Genomic DNA, 12,713 nt, shown 5'->3' on the forward strand with positions numbered 1-12,713 from the left:
ATAAACCAGATAGAATTTATTTATTTGTTAATAAATCGCAAAGCACTTTAAATCGTTATTTTCTAATAGATAATTAAATAAGAATTAAGCAAATGAGCAAATGTCAATAAGGGTTGAAAAGTGGGGTTCGATAAACTTCTTTGAGGTACGCCTGTTTTATAGCGTAGAACTTCAGATCGTTTGCAATATTTTTAATCGTGAAACTATTTATTTCAAAAATATGATTTTTTTTAACTACACTTTTTATCATTTTTTGCTATTTTACAATTGCAAGAATCAAGATTCAGGGGCCAGTTCTTCGATAAAATAGAAATGTTATGTTTCGATAAAGTTATGTTACGGGTCTATCTAAGTATGAATTGGTAGTAACAAACTGTCAAAAGGTTATATATTTGCTATGCGATCAGGCGTTATAGACTAAAACTTAACTCCACGTGTTATCAAAGAGACATCAGAAAGTTGCGCTTACGATAAAATTGTTACCTAACTTTTGTGCATTTTGTAGGTTAGGTTTTATGTGTGAAACGCCCAGTCGCGCAGCTTTATGACAGTTTTTATTACCACTCCATTCGAAGATAGACCCGTAACATAGCGTTATCATAACATTTCTATTTTTTCGGAGAATTGACTTCTTAATTTTGTCTTTAATGTATTCAAATCAGGGATAAGTGAAATACATATATTTAATAGATGTTTTTATCAGTTGTTTCTGAATATAATACGCAATTTTAATGTGATTGCTTTTCATCCATTTATTATTAACTACCTGAAGGAGAAGATTGCTTTTGCCAGAAAATCGGATTTGCTAGTTTTGTTTTTTTTACGTTTCAAGTCATTCTAAATCATTTGCCATCAAAATTAGAAAAATCATGTATCTGTGTATAAGTATGCCAAAATTTGATCATTTGAGGATGTTTTTTTCAAAAACAGCTGCACCTTTTCAAAAATTTGGAAGCTATTCAATATAACTCCATAAGAACTAGTGTTGATTAGTTTTACACGACGATCGGCTGAGCCATTTCTTTATAATTAGCACATAAGTGCATTTTTTGTCTGTTTTTGCCAAAGAACCTGACCTGATTTTGAAAATTAAACAACTGTTTGAAAGATGTCAATTGGGAATCGTGCTGATTAATTTTTGGTGAAGACCGGCTGGTGAGTTTTTTTCTTAATTGTTGATTTTTTTTGACGATTTTAATGAAACTTTACATGCTGATAGTCTTAACAATTGTCTTAAAATATCAGAGGCCTACGAAAAATGGTTTAATTGTAGCAATTCATTGGAATTTGAAAATTGAAAAATGCTAATTGCTAAATGGCGATTTTTATCAAATAAGTCGATTATAAAGACTTATTTGCAAGGCCATAGAACTTGCCTTAAGACAAAATGTCATTGATATCGAGTTACTTTTGAATTTTCAAAACGACATAAATTTTTTGAAGTAAAACTTCTTTAGGCGCGACAAGAGTGTAAATCAGAGAAAATGCAACGGAAGTGCGTTACGGCTTACTAACTAGTCATTGGCCAACGATGTCGTCATTCGAAACGAGTCAAGGCGATTGGTTCTTTTGTCTCGCTCTCGTGTATGTATGATCGTCTTGTACGGCAACTATGTGAATTACGAAAATTTAAGTATCAACCCTACTACTACTAATCATTTAAGGTTATGTTTCGACATCTAAATTTAATGAGAATCAAATGTTTTACTAATGCTACCATAATACCACTAAAGAATATTTTCAAATCCTATATTAGTACAGTCATAATAGAAAGTTTACCTCGGAATTTGAGACATCCAGCTGTAAGTCTGTAAATACTTGTATATTGACACCCTAAAGTTGTCTGAAAACTACATATAGTATTGACACCCTACCATATGTAGATTTTGAGACAACTTAAGGGTGTCAGTATACAAGTATTTACAGCTATGGGTATCTCGAATTCCGAGATTCTTACCTAATTTAAGCTTAAATGACTGGACTATACAATGAATTTATTTTTAATAAAATAATTAATTTTTACTTCAATCGCGTGTGTACTTTACGCGCACTCTTTTTTGATAATTCTTTTTACATAACGACCCAAATAAACAAAATATGATTCCTTTATCCCACAGACCTGCATTTGTCCGTCCATCTACCACCTCTATCAATATATATCAGTCAAATCTTAAAGATAATACACGAGCCTCTTCTAATCAAAATTTCTTTATCAATTCCAAGATTCCAGATTATTTAGAGTGCCACCAGCTCGTGCTGAATGACTTTTGTCCAGTCTTCAAACTGGTATAGATACCAGAAGGTTAATTAAATGTAACCCAATTTAAAAAAATTGAAAATATTTACAAAAAAATTGAAAATTTTTGAAAAATGAGTGATCAAGAAAATAGACGAGTCAGTGGGGACGACCAGCAGAATGGACCCACACCGGTTGTTAAAGGTCTGTGTTTTTTTATAATAATATATTTTTGAGGTCTAAAATCTAAAATTTGCCAAAATTTGCAAATTTGTTATAAAAGGCTTTTTTTAAAAAATCTTATATTTAATGCTTAATAATCGTATAATATTTATATTTAAATGTTCTGATTTTGGATTTTGGCAAATTAAAAAGAAATTAAAATTATGACTAATTTTGACTTAAATGACTTGATGATGCTATTAAAACGTCCGAGGGATATCTAAGAAAAAATAACAATATAAATGATAAACATTATTTCAAATTAATAATTAAAAATATTTACAAAAAAAATCTCAATTTCTTACGAGAAATGTATGTGGTGATGTATCATTTTAATTTCTAATGCATAATTAGTAGTGTGTCAACCTTTGAGATCAAATTTGAAAAAAGTGTGTGTATGTGAGGTTTTGTGCGCTGGTAGGTCGAGCCGTTTCTTTGTAATTAGCAAAAAAGTGCAAAAATTTTTGTCCACGTTTTAGCCCACAAGTTTAAGTTTAAGATTTTTTAAGTTTAAAATTTTTCGAAAGATATTCGTTGAGAATGACGTGGGTTACTTTTTGGTAAATGTCGGCCAAGCCGTTTCTTCGTAATTAAATGTTACGAATTTCATTTGATGACTTTGATTAAACTTCGACAATAGATTTCATAGTTTGAAATATCATACTAAAATGTTGTAGGCCAAAAGTTTATAATTTCGCCTCGTGTTTAAGCGGAATACTAATCAGAATCTGTGCCGCATGTGTATGAACAATCTGTTCTGTTTTGTTTGTAGCTACTGATTACGGTTGACGTCCACGCTCTAAAAAATACATGTTCAAAGCACAATAAGAATGAAATGAAACGTGTAGATCAAATTAATTTAATTTATACAAAAACAGATGTTATATGTATATATGAAGATTGAAATATAAGAGATAAAATCTTAGATAAAACAGAAATGTTATGGTAATGTCATGTTACGGTTCTATCTTTGTATGAATTGGTAGTAAAAACTGTCAAGAAGTTGTATTTTCTGGGCAGTCCAGCGTTTTACACATAGAACTTCATGCATGTGCTATCAAAGGCACATTAGAAAGATGCACTTATGATAAAAAATGTGAGATTTGAAGGTTAGGTTTTATGTGTAAAACGCCAGATCGCACAGCAATTAAATAGCTTTTTGACAGTTTTTACTACCAATTCATACGACGATAGGACGATACCACTTTAATTTTATTGGAGAACTGGCTCCTTAACTTTTTTGGGTCGTTTGAGACTAATATCACGCAATTACCCGATAAGTAATTGGCGACAGGTCCAATATTAGCTTTAACATATGTTTAAACTAATAGTAAATTTCTTATATATAATATGATTCATATTGAGGCCTCGTCCTTATTCAAGACGAAGCCTTCCAAAAATTACTTTTGAAGATAGTGAGAGATAATTTCAGCACCTAGATGTTGTGTACGACGGAAAATCTCAAATATATGTACATGCGAGCAATACTCTGCGGCGTGTGCTAGAATACGAATACGAATTCTCTTGTATTTCGTTTTCTCAAAAACGGCTGGACCAATTTCAAAAATTTAAAAGCCATTTGATGTAGTTCGATAAGGACTAGAGTTGATTAGTTTAGTGCGACGATCGGACTAGCAGTTTTTTTTTGTAATTAACAGAAAAGTGTAAACAATTATTGTCGTTTACATTTTAGCCCACAATTTTTAATCGATTTTGAAAATTTAAAAGCTGTTGAAACGGTATTTATTCGCGGAAATTCGAGTTGACTAATTTTTGGTAAAGATTGGTTGGGCCGTTTCTTCGTTAATTAAATATTGAAATAGTTTTTTTGATAATTTTGACAAAACTTTGTATGACAATAGATTTTGTAGTCTGAAATAACATACTAAAATATTATAGGAATAACCGAAAAAAATATAATCTTTAGCTTTTTTGATGGCTCAATACTTCCCACATAAGCAATTAATATTTGTATCTTCCATTTTTTGTCAATACCATTCCGTGTCATCCAATAGCCCAGCCGTTTGATTGGTACGTTATCAATAAAATACAAAATTCTTTTATCATTATAAAAAATGAATTATTATCTATATCTATATCGATTGCAGTTAATTCCAGTCATCGTTTTATCTGCAAACAAGATAAATGTGCTCGTTTACGTAATTGTAAAACACAATAGAGGTTGTAATCAGAAGCGAATCAAAATGTCAAACTATGAAGTGAGAGAAGGCGCCGTGGAATGAGCACGTGCTCTAGAATTGACAGTGAGGACACTGTTAAATGAGATTTTTTTTGAAAATTTCTGTTTTTATAAACAAATAATATTTATAAACTTCAAAATTTAAATTCATAAGAGAACTTGCCCGTAGGTAAGTGGTTAAGAGCGACGAGACTTGATTCAGAGGCCCCGGATTCGATACCCACTTCGAGTAGCCTGTTGTCAGGCAACAGTGACAACAGTTTTCACTTGAAAATACAGATAGCAATATGTTTCCCAGTGAAAATAGCTCTTGATCCAGCACCAATAAAAAGTCAGCCCTATTAGATAAATTGTAATAACAAAATCATCAAATATGGATGGTTACCATCAGAAAATACGAAGTAAGGAGGAGTTTCGGCCTAACATCTCATAGGACGTGAGGTTCTGATTGTTGTTAAGATATGAGAAAAAAAATTATGAGTTCTATGGATTATATAGTTGTTATTATTATTATTATGGTGCTCTGCCTGAAAATATTTCCGAGGCATGAGAGCACCACATTTAATTTAGGTCCCTTTCCAGATTTGTATCGAATTCTGGTTTTTTGTCCCGATTATTTGGGAAGTTCTTATTTTGTTAACTTCCCGAAGGAAAACTTTATATTTTACACAGGAAATCCCATTTGCTAATTTTATGTTTCGAGCCTTTCTGAATTATTTGATACCAAAATTGAAAATAGCAGGGGAGCTAAAGGACAATTTGTAAAGGGCGTTTTTTGCCCTTAAAATCTGTAAATCTATAGAAATCTATAAAAAGTTACAGTCCCGCAGGCCAATGCAGTAAACAGGACTGTGCAGGTCTGTCATTTTTGACATTTAATATAAAATTATACTATCATGAAATTGTAGTTAGTTATGAAATGTTCTTTGAATCATTCAAATCGGACGCTCCGTTTCTTTAAAAACTGAAATGTCATTTTTGGCTTTTTTTGCCCCGTATCTTCGAAACGGCTAGATCTGCTTTTGCCAAAAACTAATCAGGTCTCCCCATTAATACGAATCGAATTATTCAAATCGCTTGGTTCGTGTTCCCAAAATCGTCGACGAAATTTTGTATTCGAACACATATACACGCACACACATATACATTTTTTCTAAAGTATACCAAAATGTTCAGAAACCTCTGGAACGTGAAGATATTCGAAAATAAACTTTTTGCAGTAACCCGGAAGGGCTATTTTTACCTGGAAACATATTTGGATCTGTATTTTTGAGAAACATATTTGGATCTGTATTTTTGATCACAACTGCTTGATATCAGGTTGCACACAACTTGAGAATTGAAGTCAGAACTTGTGTTCGCCAAACCAATGCCTTACTACTCACACAAACCAATAAACTTATACAGTAAAACATCGAAAATGCATTTCTCTTCTAATAATTTGTCACTGTATACTGGTCCCTGCACTTCCATACAAGTTTCTGTTTCTATTCCGCATAAGACGCGTTTTTGGTTCCGATTTCTGGAAAATCGTCTTAACTGTGCCTTATTGGTATCCTTATAGTAAGAGTACACCTCGGCTCCAAAGAATTGATTATTATTTTCCGAGTGATGTCTCTCTTCCTCGAACGCGTAAACAAAACCGTATCAAATGTTTGTTTGAATTCTTTATATGTTTACATTGTAATTAACTAATTACTAAATTAATTCCAGTTATAAATTTTTGTCATATTGCATAATGGACTGCAGAACCCGTTGTTTTTTCATATCATTCATACTGATTACTGATGATTCAGTAGTGCTTCATCAGATCTAAATGGCTGAGGGTGGTTCTGACAAAATTTTGATTGAAGTTAATTTTGCTTATATATAAATATAAGTGATTGGAATATGATTAAAAATGGAAATACTGAAAAGGAATTACCCAAAGAACGTGAGTGTTTCTCAAATTTTCCGATTTTTTTAAAAAATATATTCTGCTTTTGGTACGGAATTCTATCGCATCATTAGAAAGGAATAAACCAGTGTTCTATAAGATACAATTGAATAAAAGTGATTTATTATTAAGAATAATTTATTTGTTTTATCAAATTGTGGTGATTGAAAATGTGGTAAAATTTAAAAATACTATAATGTTGTGTTTCTTTAATAATTTCAAATCATTTGTTTCTTAACATTATCTTACAAAATTTATATTAAAATGGTACGGAACCTTATAAATGAATTTTAATTTATAAATCTTCACTATTTGTTTTATTCCATTTCACAATTATATTAATTATTGACAATATAATTTAATATTAAGTTTTATATCTAGATGAAAAAAAAATTCAGTTTTTTTTGCGATCTGTAAATAAAAATGAATGACAGCTTTTTTGATGTCTAAAACTATTAACAAATAAAGTAGAAAATAGTATTATCTACCTCATGCAATTATAAATATGAAACTAGTGGGGTGGGTGGCATCGTGCCTTAAGGCAAATTGCTGGAACTTCCCGTACGGCAACGAAATGTTCGAGGAATACTGAATGTTTTTAAATAGATTATTATAAATATTGTAACATTGTCTAATATTTATAAGAATTATATAAACTGAATTGCAAAGTTGAAATTATTTGTTTCAACAAAAAACTAAAAAAAAAAAAAAAAAAATGGAACAAACATTTTTTTCCAAAATCAATTATTTTGTTAAGACAAGCAGAAAGTTTTTTGAATCATTCAAATCGGACGCTTAGTTCTCTCAAAAACTGCCATTTTTTACATATTTAGCTCCGTATCTTCGAAATGGCTGGGCCTGCCTTTGCCAAAAACTAATCAGCTCTTTTCCCTATCAATAGGAATCGAATGTTTTTTGAACCATTCAAATCGGTTGATCCGTGCGCCCTAAAACGTGACTGGAAATTTGTATCCACACATACACACACACACACACACACACATCCATTTTTTCTGAGGTATGCCAAAATGTTCAGAAACCTTCAAAACGTCGAGAAATGTAAAAATTTTCAATTCCGATTTTCGGCCCATTACAATAACTTACCCTACGGGAAGTTAATAAATATAATAAAAAATATTGACAAAAATTAATAAAAAATAAACAATAAATTTTAAAAACATTCTAAAAGCATTTTGCAAACACTTTGAAAACACTTTGGAAAATATTTTGAAAACAAACACTTTGGAAATATTTTGAAAACAAACACTTTAGAAACATTTTGAAAACAAACATTCTGAAAACATTTCGGAAAGATTTTGGAAACATTTTGAAAAAATTTTGAAGAAATTTATGAAATTTCTAAAAACATTTTTAAAAAAATTTAAAAAGATTCAAAAAATTAAAATAAAATAAAAAAAATAAAAAAAATAAAAAAAATAAAAAAATAACAAAAAAAAATAAAAATTTAGAAAAAATTAATATAATAATTTAAAAAAAAAATGGGCGAACTTTATTACATACACTAATCACTACACCAGGATGCTATATTGTTCAGCGTTTTGTAATTTACAGATAAGTTTTACTTTATGTATATATATCGATATTATTTTAAAAGTTTGATATTATAATGCATCATGCATTATAATTTTTCACAAATTTTAATTTCAAATGTAATTTCTTAATAAATATTCATCCATCGAACTTAAAATCAATGTCGTTTACGCAAATATTCTTCAATTAGTACTTAACTATGAAGAAATCATGACTACATCAGTGTTTAAGAATAATATCACAATACCGATTGCAGTATTGTTTATTTATTATGAAATTTGACTAACTTTTACTTTGCATCATAAAAAATTCAAAAGTCATCGTCGTCATGTCATCGTGCTACACACTTGTGATATACGAAAAGTGAAATTTGCGCATTCTGAATTTGGTGAAATAGGTTACATGTAAATAACATAAAAAAAATATAAACAATAACAAAAAATTATTGCAAAATAATTATATATAAACAATACGGATAGCTTAAAATGAATTTGCGGATATTAGAAAGTTTTGATCTATGTTTCTAGATTTTTTTGTATTAATTACAATCTGTTTATACGGGGACATTTAGTAATTGTTTTGATATTATTTATGTTTATAGCATTTCCAAAATATTTGGAATTTTTACATCTACATTCTAATATTTTAAAATTTAATTTAAACAAAAAAATCGTACAATTAAATTACCCACAATTAAATTGAATTGAATTACCCGTGGACCTTCAAGCCCCGCTCAGCTCTACCATAGTCCTTTCTGAATATTCTAAAATTTTCTATTATCATATAATACACAATAATTTACTCCAAAACAGGCTAACACCTCCCTTATCCCCTACAAATTCAATATACTTAATAAACTCTTTTATCCAAATATATAAAAATTTCTTTTCCATGAATTCTCTCATTAAAAAAGTATTTGTTTATTGTTGATTATTTATTGTTTATTATTATTATTTATTACCCATTATCCGCCGTCATCTGTTGTCTTTGAACCATATATCATGTGTTTTACTTTTTTTTATCAAAAATCATATTTTATCAACAATTCATAAAGCAGCGTGAAAGAATATTATTTTCTGTTAGAAATTTAATCTTATCACTGATAACGATGGCGCGAATGAGTTTGCTCATTTGGGAACTTCTAAATAGTGGGAGGGCTGAGGGATAAAATAATTTAATAAATAAAATAAAAAATATTGCGCGTAAGGTTCACACGCGATTGAAGTAAAACTTTTTGGCTATTGTACAAGATGGCATTTAAGTTGAAAATAAATACTTGTGATAACACTCGTGTTGCACGCATTTATTAGTGTCAACCATTATACATATTTATATAATAATAAATTATAAATTATATATTTATAATAGCATTAAAAATATTTATAATATTTGGAAACAATAATGTACTTAAAGCCATACTTCAAATACGATATGATGGGTTTGTCATTGTAATTAGCATTTAGGACTTGAACCTTCATTAGAGAATTGAAGTAATTGCTGATTAATAAATTCTATAATATTCGTTCACACAGTGGACAGATGTATAAGAATCTTGAGTAATTTTATTAACACTAGCAATAAATAAACTGCATAGATGTCCATTATGAAGTATATCTTCTGTATATAAATGATACACAGCTACACAAACTATTGTTGCGCTTGATCTCTTGTTTAGAGTAATAACTTTGAATATCAATTAATTTTTCATTATTTATAATTATTTATAAAAGTATGCAACTTTGTAATACTTTACGTTCAGGTAAAGTTTTACAAAGTATTTTCAGTAAAATGAAATTGTAGGCTCTGACATTTAAACGAAAACATTTGTTTTACTTGTCATGTAATTAAAATTTAACATACATTCATTGACTGTTTTTTTTTTTTGACTATTTCGCTGGCGATACAGTCTCATTTTTTGATCAGCTGTAGTATGTGTCTTGCTGTAAAAATAATTTCTAAAAATATATAGTAACCACTAATAATACAAATCATTTCAATAAACTTACGTTTCTTACACGGCACAGATTTTTCATTTGTTTTATTATTTTTACTATATTCTGGTACATACTACGTATACGCGTACAATCAAAGCAATCATACTCACGCGACACGACGACCAATCACAATCGACCCGTATAGAAATTATATGAGTGACGAACAGTTCGGGCGTAACGACCTTTCGTTGCATTTTCACAGATTTACGACTAGGAAAGTCGCGTCTAAAAAAGTTTTACTTCAACGTTAGTGATAATACTGGCACTAATATTTAAATAAAAGTGAATTGTTGGCATAAATTCTAAAAATAAAGTATTTTGATATTTAAATAATAATTATTAATTAAATTATTAATTGAATAATAATATAAATAAGTGAAATAATAATTGAATTTAATATATTAATGATTATTACATAATTACTTTCAATATTTATTCATTCGCTATGAATTAAAAAAATTGCAAGTGTTGAATATTTGTTGAAAATATGGATTTTTTTAAATTATAAATCTGAAGTTTATGAATACTTTCGAGAATTTAAAACATATTGCAGCAATGGTTAAAATCGTTCAATAATATTGCGGCACAAATAAAGAAAGTATTAAATTAGATTATATATAGGTTGTCAAATATCTCCCTTCCGCCTTTTTGTATTATAAACCAAGAGCAAAAAAGCGGAAGGGAGATATTTGACAACCTAATATATTGCTTTGAACTCTTAATTAAAAATAAGAAAAAATCAGATAATTATATAATATTAACAAATATTCAAATATTAACAATCGGTCATATTTTAGGAAAATCTTAATCAAAGCAGACTTTAATGCAGTGGTTTTCAATCTTTTTGTGCCGCACGACCCTGTTTTTCTTTAAAAAAAAACTTATTTGCTGTTTTTCAAACATTTGTAGCCTGATCCTTTCTGCCCCATAGGCAAGTTATTTTCAAAGGAGTTTATTCAAAGTAACTTTTAGAATTATTTAGAATGTTTGAAATTTCTAAATGATTTTTTTTCGAAGGAAAAGAAAAAATATTTTTTGATCGTTGAACTGTTAATTTTTGTTTAAAGATTCAAAATTCTTGAAATTAAAAAAAAAATTAAAAATACTCTCATAACCATTTCAGAATCTCCAAATTTTCAAGATTAAAAATTCCAAATTTAGCAAATTTTAAAAAACTTACATTTAATATTGTAAAATATAGGACATTAAGGTTGTTATTAAAAAGGCCAAATTTTAACTATCGAAATCGCAACTTTTTTTTAATTAAACATTTTTGTATTTGTTTTTTTTTTTGCAAAATATGAAATTTGCAGAAATTTATCCTTGAACTAGATATGATACAACAAATTGTAGCAATCCAGACTGTGTTTATTATTAACCTTTTATCCAGCTATTTTCATAATAATTTAATCAGCTCGAACATTTACCTACATTCTGCTTAAATAAATATTATGACGAAAAACAAGCTCGGTTTCTGGATTTTCCAGTTCATTATTGACTCGATTGGTAGCCATTAGTTGCCCAGTCTACATTAAATATTTAGATTATGCGAATTCAATATTCATTTAGTAATCTTTTCCGATAAGTATCAAAAATATTTATTCCGAAAGATCATAATTTTGATCTGGTGTCAGTATTATCGATGAATATTGACGTGTCTGTCCCAAAAATTATCGATAAATTCCATTATTTGATATTTTGTATCTTATCGAACGCGTGCTCTCAATTTTGGTGGGAGATCCGAATCTTCTATGTTAGCAATATGATTTTAGTAAAAAAAAAATAAGGAAAAATATGATTAAATAATAATTTTAATTAATGGTATTGATGGGTTATATGTAATAAAATCATATATTTGTGATTATAAGTTATAGTGCAGTAAACGGAGAGGAAAAAAGGGTATAACCTCTGAATTTTTTTTACTGTGCTCGGAATTGAATGAAATTTTGGAATTAGGTTCATCTTACCCTCAAGTTCAAAAGTGAAAACAATTCGGGTTGCGCCATCACCCCCCGGGGGGATGACACCCCCTCTCAATTGTGTAATTGCATTTTTTCAAATAACGTCGGAAATCGATAGAAGAAACTAATTATAAAAAAAAATGTCTTCTATAGTTTTTAAAAAAATCTAATACTTTCAAGTTACTGGCCACTAAAGATTTATATATTTTTGGCGTTTTTCTTCGTTTTTTTTTGCAAATATCTCCTAAAATATACATTTTAACGAAAATCATGTAATGAACAAAATAATGTTAATAAAATTCTTAATAAATCGGTGTTACATAAAGTGTTCTAGGAGAAATATTAAGCAAGATTTGAAAGAGCAAAGTCGTTTTTTATTTCGTTTAAGATTTAATTGTTGTATTTAAAGCCATCTAGTGTCGAGGTTTTACATTTTATGCATTTCGGTGAAATTGGATTTTATAGTGCTCAACATGAGCTTTAAAATGAGTGCTATTACAAGTTTTTTGCGTGTAAAATGAGTGAGTTATAACGCAAATAAGAAGCATAGACGAAGTTTTTTTCTTTTAAATCATATGGTTTAATGAGCACCATTTCCACCAGAATTGAAGTA

This window comes from Ctenocephalides felis, unplaced genomic scaffold, assembly GCF_003426905.1.
Source record: "Ctenocephalides felis isolate EL2017-DRISC unplaced genomic scaffold, ASM342690v1 CF-g0.4_SCAFFOLD_01886, whole genome shotgun sequence".
Taxonomy (NCBI): domain Eukaryota; kingdom Metazoa; phylum Arthropoda; class Insecta; order Siphonaptera; family Pulicidae; genus Ctenocephalides; species Ctenocephalides felis.